Below are 8,940 nucleotides of genomic sequence, written 5' to 3'. Positions count from 1 at the left end.
CAAATAAATGTGCAACAATAATAATGAATAAATTGTGTTAATGAGGCACTTTTGAGAACACATTATTCTGATTATAAGATTACAGATTACAGAGAAGAATCAGAATCAGAAGGTATTTATTGCCAAGTAAGTTTACACCTCCCTGGAATTTGCTCTGGTTATTGGTGCGTACAATGAACATAGAAACATAAAAACACAATAAATACAACACACATAAGAAAAACAATAAAAAACAATATATATTTTCTCACTATTTACTTCTTATTTACTCACTCTTCCTAATATTTATACAAAGTAACATTTATTTAGACATAAACATATCTATATACAAATATATAAAAGATAAAAGATATAAAAAGTGATATGCAAAATGCAGAATGCAAAACAGTGAATAGTGTCAAATTGCAATATGCAATGTAATGCAGTATAATATAATAAGTGTCTCAGGATGAAAAGGACTATTTAGACAAATTAAGACGTGAACTTGAAAAGATGACAAGTTTCGAGAGCTTCTGGTCAAATGAATGTGCAACAATAATAATAATAATAAATATTGTTAATGAGGCACTTCTGAGAACACATTATTCTGATTATAAGATCACAGGTTACAGAGAAGACGTCTCTTTGGATTCGACCCTGAACCTCCGTGACCGAGCTCAGAAGGATCCTGTGGATGTTCTCACACCGAGACTAAACCCCCGGCCTGACACCTGTGACAGCTCCAGTGTGGGAGAGCAAGTCGTCACAGGATTCCTGTGCAGGGTGAAGAAGTTACACACACATCTGCTGCAGGAGCCGGTGAAGGTCGCGGGCCTTTGAGTGCTCGTCGGAGGCCTCACGCTGCAACCGGGGGAGAATGGCGAGGGGATTTGCGTGGTGAAAGGCCTGAGAGCGGCGAGGTGCGGCCCTGACAGACGCTTTGTGAGACTGGAATCTGGAGGTAATCGCTGTCACTGGTGAAATACCACAGGCTCCAATTCAACAAATACTTATCTCCTGCTTTGTGCGCTGGAAGTGAGCGCTGAGTCCCGGCTGAGCAGATGAAGGCCGAAGTGTCTGCGAGCGAAGCCTGAGCCCGTTTGTCAGAAACACATCTGTCGTTACCTCGGTAATGGCTTAAGCCTCCAAACCCTGTGGACTGGCACAGGGCTGACAAAGCATACATCATCGTGTACTTACACACGGTTCCCTCTGCTGAATGGAGAGAGCGGCGGCGTGTGATGACCTGCGGAGACACACGATACCAACAGCAGTGTGTTCACTTCAGGTTCCACGTGGAACTATCAGTTTGAACAGGAAACACAAGGAAACAGAAGGAAACAGAATGAGATGTGAGAGTTTGGAAATAGAGAAGAAGCTGACACATCAATCACAAATATTGAAAAATCTCAAATGAGCTTTTGAAAGCTTTTCAGATTTCAGAATAAAGATAGACGACATGATGGCTCCCAAAAGCGAAGCCAAAGCGTCTTGATGGATCATTAAACCCGTCTCATCCATGTTAATGGATGGGACATGGACCAAACTGAAATAAATGTTTCTCAAATATGTTATTTGTTATTGAAGGAAGTTCTGAGCATCCAGGTGCAACTAGACTGTCATATTTTAAGAGGCTCCTTCCAATGCAGCATACAAATCGGTTCCTTTCATCCCAACAGGTGGTTTCCTCTCTGCCGCACGTATCCCAGGATGCATTGCACTTGACTTAACGTTTTTTGAAAGAGCTAATGGCGACGGCAAGCAATAAGGGGGCGAGACGAGTTGGAAAATCCTCCGTAGACCTGATGATCGCGTTTCAGTTCTAACTAAAGGTTCCACGTGGAACTATCAGTTTGAACAGGAAACACAAGGAAATAGAATCAAGTGTAAGAGTTTGGAAATAGAGAAGAAGCTGACACATCAATCACAAATTTGGAAAATTCTAAAATGAGCTTTTTGAAGCATTTCAGTGACACACTGGTTGTTAAGGTAGTGACGGTGAATAAAGATGAACAACACTACGAACCAAAAGTGAAGCCAAAAGCGTCTGGACAGGTCATTAACCTCATCTCCTCCATGTTAGTGGATGGGACATGGACCAAACTGAAAATAACACGTCAAATAAATGTGTCTCAAATATGTGTTTTGTTATTGAAGGAAGTTCTTAGCATCCAGGTGCAACTAGACTGTCGTATTTTAAAAGCTGCTTCCAATGCATCAATCACAAATTTTGAAAAATCAAAATTGAGCTTTTTGAAGTATTTCAGATTTCAGAATTATTTTCAGTGACACACTGGTTGTTAAGGTATAGACGGTGAATAAAGATGGACGACACTACGGCTCCCAAAAGTGAAGCCAAAGCATCTTGACAGGTCATTAACCTCATCTCCTCCATGTTAGTGGATGGGACATGGACCAAACTGAAATAAATGTGTCTCAAATATGTGTTTTGTTATTTAAGGAAGTTCTGAGCATCCAGGTGCAACTAGACTGTCACATTTTTAAAAGCTGCTTCCAATGCATCAATCACAAATTTTGAAAAATCAAAAATGAGCTTTTTGAGGTATTTCAGATTTCAGAATTATTTTCAGTGACACACTGGTTGTTAAGGTTAAGACGGTGAATAAAGATGAACAACACTACGAACCAAAAGTGAAGCCAGAGCGTCTTGACAGGTCATTTACCTCATCTCCTCCATGTTAGTGGGTGGGACATGGACCAAACTGAAATAAGTGTTTCTCAAATATGTTATTTGTTATTGAAGGACTGTCACATTTTAGAGGCTCCTTCAAATGCAGCTTACAAATACGTCCCTTTCATCCCTGAAGGCTCCAACAGGTGGTTTCCTCTCTGCCGAACGTATCCCAGGATGCATTGCACTTGACAAAACGTTTTTTAAAGAGCTAATGGCCACGGCAAGCAATAAGGGGGCGGGACGAGTTGGAAAATCCTCCATAGACCTGATGAGGCCGTCTTCATAGACCCCAGAATTGAGACACAGCTCCTTATGACTCCACATTCAAATCCACTACCTCCAGATTTCTATTTAGATCTGCACCAAATTGCACAGACTCATGAATATCAGTCCCTTCTTTGAATATGTGGAATGAAATGACGATAAATAGAGGAGGAGATATTTAAAGGAATAAAACAAAGTAAACAAGTAACAGCCTCTAATAATCGTATGTTTAAAATACTGTGGAGAAATGTCCTGAGTGGCAGAAGAACTAATAACAGGGAACCAGGATACTGACGATCTTTTAACTCACAGGTCAAAGAGCAGGAAAAACCGTTTGACCTCTGGAATACATCAATGATTCCACAACTGAGCGTTTAAACTGTGACGTTTCCATGTGAGTGATCCCGTTTTAATCTGGAGATTCCTGCAGCTCGGGCACTTTGGGTGATTTAGTGACAGAAGATGATCGTCCCACACACTTAACCTGTCCATCGTTTGAGGCTCTCAGGTTTACGAGTGGAAACCAGTGATCAGTCGCAGCGTGCCTCACATACCAGGCCTCAGCTCCCTGGGTGCGTCTCTCTGCAGAGATTCAAACTGGAAACTCAGAGAAACTAAACTCGTTTACAGGTTTTCCTCCTGGAGCAGATGCTACACACTCTCTCTCTTTTCCACCTTAACACCAGTAACCTCTGTGCTCTGGATGTGGTGGTGGAGATGAAGTGGTCTTAACAGCTCACAGATGCTCTCCAGGCGCTGATGGTGGGCAGGTATTCAGGGCAGATTTTATACCCCCCCCCCCCATCGTGAGCTGCAGTGATCCACTGTGACAAGTCTGAAACACATGCTGCCTTCACACTTCCAGCTTCGCGCCTGCTACAAGTTGAAAGAGCTGGAAACACGTTCGGGTGAAAAGGAGCCAAACGAACTTGTTTCATCTGATTCCAGCGTCGGAGAAGAAGAAGAAGAGCACACGGCTCAATTACAGGTGTCATTAGCTCACGAGAGGGAGAAGCAGTTTCTCTTTTTGTAGTCGCAGTAAAATGTTAAAATGTTTCGTATTCGGCCGCTGACACTCATCTTCCTTTTCAAAGGTCTGGCAGAAACCGCCTGTCAATCAAAACCCTCCCTGGAGAGGAGTGCAGTGGGGGTTTGGTTCCTCGTGTGACGGTGTTTGAAGTGATGGAGACGACAGATCGGTTTCTCCTCTCAATAATAAAATCAAATATATTAAATAAAGACATAAGCTGCTTTCAGACACGAGATCCTCTGGAGTTCCAAGCGAGAGACTCCAGAGTTTCTGTGGACTTTTTCTTGACCAATGTGAGAATACAGCAGAATAAAACAAGAGAATAAGAGCTGGTATTGATGTCCTGTAAACAAAAACACATGATCTCCACAGCAGAATGAATACGTCACTTCCTGCCTCCACCTGATGCTCCGCCCTCACCTGAGTCCTGGAAATTATTTGTTGCTGTTGTCGAAGCGTCTGAGCAGAAAACACAAACTGCAGAGAAAGTCCCAACACAATATTCCAGAGATCGTCCAGAAGTTCAGGTCTGAAAAGGGAAACACATCATCATTCAGGAACAACACAAGTTTCAACGTAACCTCTTGAATTATAGAAACTCATATTTCAACAGATTGTGAAGTGGAATATTCCTCTACATCTAACATTTAACAATAATAAAAAGCTCAATTTGGACATTGAGCACCCAGAGCCTTCGCTTCTGCATGAATAAATACCCTGAGTGGTCTTATATAATTTATAGATATTGATGAAGAAACCAGGTATATTCAAGTGACTGATAGTTATAAATGATAATGATAGTGTGCTGGTTGATTGAGTGACAGTGACTATTGGACCTTCACTCTTCTGAATGCAGAGAGGCCTGGTTGAGATGTTGCAGACTCTCCATCAGACACCTGATCGGGTTGTGTTCGATGCTTACACCTCCTCCGCTGACAATAACAACATCTGTGCACATGTGTAAAGTGTCAGAGGAGATCAGCGAGCAGGGTTATCACCGACCGTCCCGCTGCTGCTGCTGCTGCTGCTGCTGCTGTGGCCACCAGATGTCGGGCAGCTTGTAATATTAAGCAGCGTGCTTTAACAGTGACTGGCAGAACACCTGCAACACAGGCAAACTACAAAGAGGCTTCCTCTGACAGCGTTTCCTCTCCTCTCGGCCTCCTGCGTGACCCCGGCACCATCTTGGAAAAAGATCTCAGCGGCGTTTAGCTCGGGCCCAGACGCCGGTCCCCTGAGAGCGCTCAAACCCAGCACGCTCACAACCAGCCCGGGCAGCCAGGGGGGCGGAGGAGGAGGGTGGAGTAATGGAGGAGGGCACGCTGCACCTGCCCGTAAATCTCCCCCAGAGTTTTCCTTTCATGGGAAGTGCTTGAAGAGAGGAATAACAAACAGTGGTCAGAGGGCCGGAGGAGAGAGAGGGAGAGAGAGAGAGGGAGAGAGAGAGAGAGAGAGGGGGGGGGGGGGGTGATGTTCATTTACTGAGAGGACACAACAGCTGGAGTGAAGTCGAACACCTCAGAGATCCAAGAGCTGCTCTTGTCCAGCGGTTTGTGTGAATGAGCTCTGATCTGGTAACGTTACACCCAATAACTTCTGTGGGCGAGCAACAGATACACTTCAAACACTGATGAAGATGATGATGTCATGAAGAGAGAGAGAGACTCATGTGTTATCAATATAACTCTGTAAAACATTATTAAGCAGCAACAAAGAATTATACTTGTGTGAAAGAATATGTGATAACTGGGAAATAAGATGAAAAGGGTGAAATAAAAATTCAGCAGCATTGAAAACGTGCTATTTTTCTTCTTTTAAGTATTTGTTCCTCAATTTAAGGTAAATTATGATTTGTGAATATTGACGACACAATTTTGTATAGAGGAAACTTACTGTTGTAAATAATAATAATAATAATGATACATTTATATAGCACTTCTGTAAATTTGAGATATTTCAACTTCTGTCAAGTTCTGATGTCAGCAGCTATTTTTAAATACAAGACATGAATAAAACAAAATATAGATTAATTCATAAATAAGGTAAACGAAGTGTAAAAATAACTTCAGTATAAATGTGTAATATAACAAAGTATATTTACCTAGTTACTGTGTTTAAGTACATGTTTCATGTATCTGTACTTTACTTGAGTAGATTTATTTTCAGGTACTTTTACTCCTCTGAATACCAGATAATATCTGTACTTTCTGCTCAACTAGATCTTCATAAAGTTTTTATGTTTTCAAAAATAATCATAAAGAAGAGGATCATTGGTCATCTTGTCCAATCAGAGCGGGCAGATAACACGAGACTCCGCCTCCTGAAGCAGCAGCATCACAGGTGAAGAAGAATCACATGAAATGGATTCAGAAGAGATAACGACTCCTAAGGAAATAAAATACACAAATACTTTCACTTTTAATACTTTAAGTGCATGTAAAATAACCTACATATTTTTATTATCCTATGTTTTTATGTAGAAAAGTAAATGTGATACTTTTACTTTAACTTGAGAACATTTTGTGTCTATTTATTACTTTTAATATAGTGAAATGTTTCCTCCCCCACTAAAAACACAGGAAAAGCTTTTAAAAAAGAGACGTGAGGAGGAAAGTGAGGAAAGAAGAGAAGTTTATTCCAGCTGCTGATGTCAGAACATACTCTGTAAATGTGTTGTTTAAACTGTGTGATACTTTGAATGTGAAATCCTACAGCGACAACCGTAACACAACAAACAAACTCTATGATTTGTCGTCACTGTTCAAACAGACGCTCCATCATCTCACTGGGAAATGAAACGAGTCCACCACAACGCAGCCGGAGCTCTGGTTATTCAAATGAGACGCCGGGACAAAGCAAACAGCTCCAGGACTAATGTGGCTCATGTAAAACTAATTATAACTCATATTGTGTTTGCTCACACCTGTGCAAGAAAACACTGTGTGAGTTTATCTGTGTCTACACTATGTGCTCATGTAAATACATTACAACATAAAATACACAAAGATTGATAATACACAGTTTATTCGATGTGTACTTGACAATGTCTATAAATGAAAGGTTGTACTGTTAATTGTGACAGAAATATTAATATTTCACAGATATATAAATTAGACTTTTTTCTGTTACATCAATGGTTTTGCCATCAAACTTTTAAAAAAATATGATACTATAAGTTTAAAAGATTTTCTAAAAGTGTTTTAGATTAATGTTTTTTTATTTTATTCGTCCACTTGTTCTTCTTTTGACTGAGACTCATTTCAGGTTTTTAAGCACTGTTCCCATCTAATATATATTTAATAATATTAAGCATATAATAACATACAAGGCAGATTATTTAAACTGCACAGAAATGCATCAATAAATAAACTTGAAAACATCATAGCAAAAATGTCATAAATTGTCAATCAAAAGCAACACAAGCGTATGATGAAGTTCTGTATGTTTTTTATAATAATATGAAATATAAAAAAATCAACTTAATTATGTCAAAGGCATTTTATAACAGCAATTAAGTTAAAATTGATGTCACCGTATGAACATAATTTATTTAAGTAGCAAGTATGTATCAAAACCACATTGAATAAGTAAATCTTACTTGGATCAAGGTATCTTTTGCAGTATATTATACAGTATTATCATCAATAATACAGTATTATCATGTGTAATGTCCCTTTGAGGAATTTGTACATTACATGAACAGTAAATGAACAACTTTAAAATCCATTAAATCACTTTTTTGAATAAGGGTTTTCAAGGTAAAAGAACAAACCTGAAGGGCATTTCCTTCAGTGTTGCCTCAGTGCTTATTGTTCTTATGATTATATTTTCATGGCACCTCTTTTCAGATTCTTTTTAATTATGTCATTCTGGCTTCACAGAGCAAATAAAGGAAAGAATGGGTTCTTCAGAGAGCAGGAGAAAAGGAGGATCAACTCAAGGGCTCCTCTTTGCATCTGTGAGGGAACGTTCCATTGTTCAGCTCGACTCTGCACAAACCTGCAGACTTCTGACAAAATGTCACGCCTGTGCTTCACCTGAGGCTTTTCCCTGAGGGCTTCAAGGTGAATGGAAGCCACAACCACTCGTCCTTTCACTGCCAAATGACTGCGGCCGAGCCCTTTCCTGGGTCGGTGAATCTGAAGGGCCCGGCGGTTTCAACCACAAAGTTAATCAGCTTTGCTTTTTGGCAGAAATTTACATCCAGGAACCCTGAGCACATCCTCTATGGAGCCGGGTGAGAAAGGGAAGGTTTGTTGAGGAGGGGAAGTCAAGATCTACATTTAAATGTGCGGCTTTGTTAATTGATCTGTGAGGTATTCAAATGATGGAGCACTTTGAATGACTTACAAGGTCATCGAAGTGTCATCGGCCACAGATGGACTGACCGAAGGTACCGAGGGAAATAAAGAGCTTTATAACACTATCTGATAAGTATTTGATCAGGCTGATAACTCACATTTGTTGCTTTTCAGAAATCCAGTGAGATGGATCTAAACATAGCCTCATATTAATTCTAAAAGTGGTCTTAAAATAACTATTAACATGGTGCACACCTCATTTTCCCCACAAATTGTTCAGGATTATTGCTCAAATGTTATTTTCTACAGCAGGTGCATATGTCTTTCTGTAAAACAGTAAGTTGGAAACGTTCGAAAATGTTTATTTCCATGTTTAATTTAAAAAATCATGAATCTAAGAAGGATTGCACATTAACAAAGAATATTCCTCGATATATTTCTATTGTTTAGTTTATTTTTCGAACAAACAACTTGATGCAAATGCAGCTGAACTGAGCTGAAGACGAACAGGACAGAAAAGCTCATTATCTGAGTTTGAACAATCAAATGTGCAGTGAAAACAGCTTTAATCTTTTCATACTGAAAACAAAACAAAGCCTCTGATATCAGAACGATGCAAATGGAGCTTGACTGAACCTGTGTGTGATTTGCATGAGCGCCTTTTGAAAGTG

This window comes from Limanda limanda, chromosome 5 (assembly GCF_963576545.1).
Source record: "Limanda limanda chromosome 5, fLimLim1.1, whole genome shotgun sequence".
In the NCBI taxonomy this organism is placed as follows: domain Eukaryota; kingdom Metazoa; phylum Chordata; class Actinopteri; order Pleuronectiformes; family Pleuronectidae; genus Limanda; species Limanda limanda.
Note: the sequence above shows the minus strand (reverse complement) of the source record.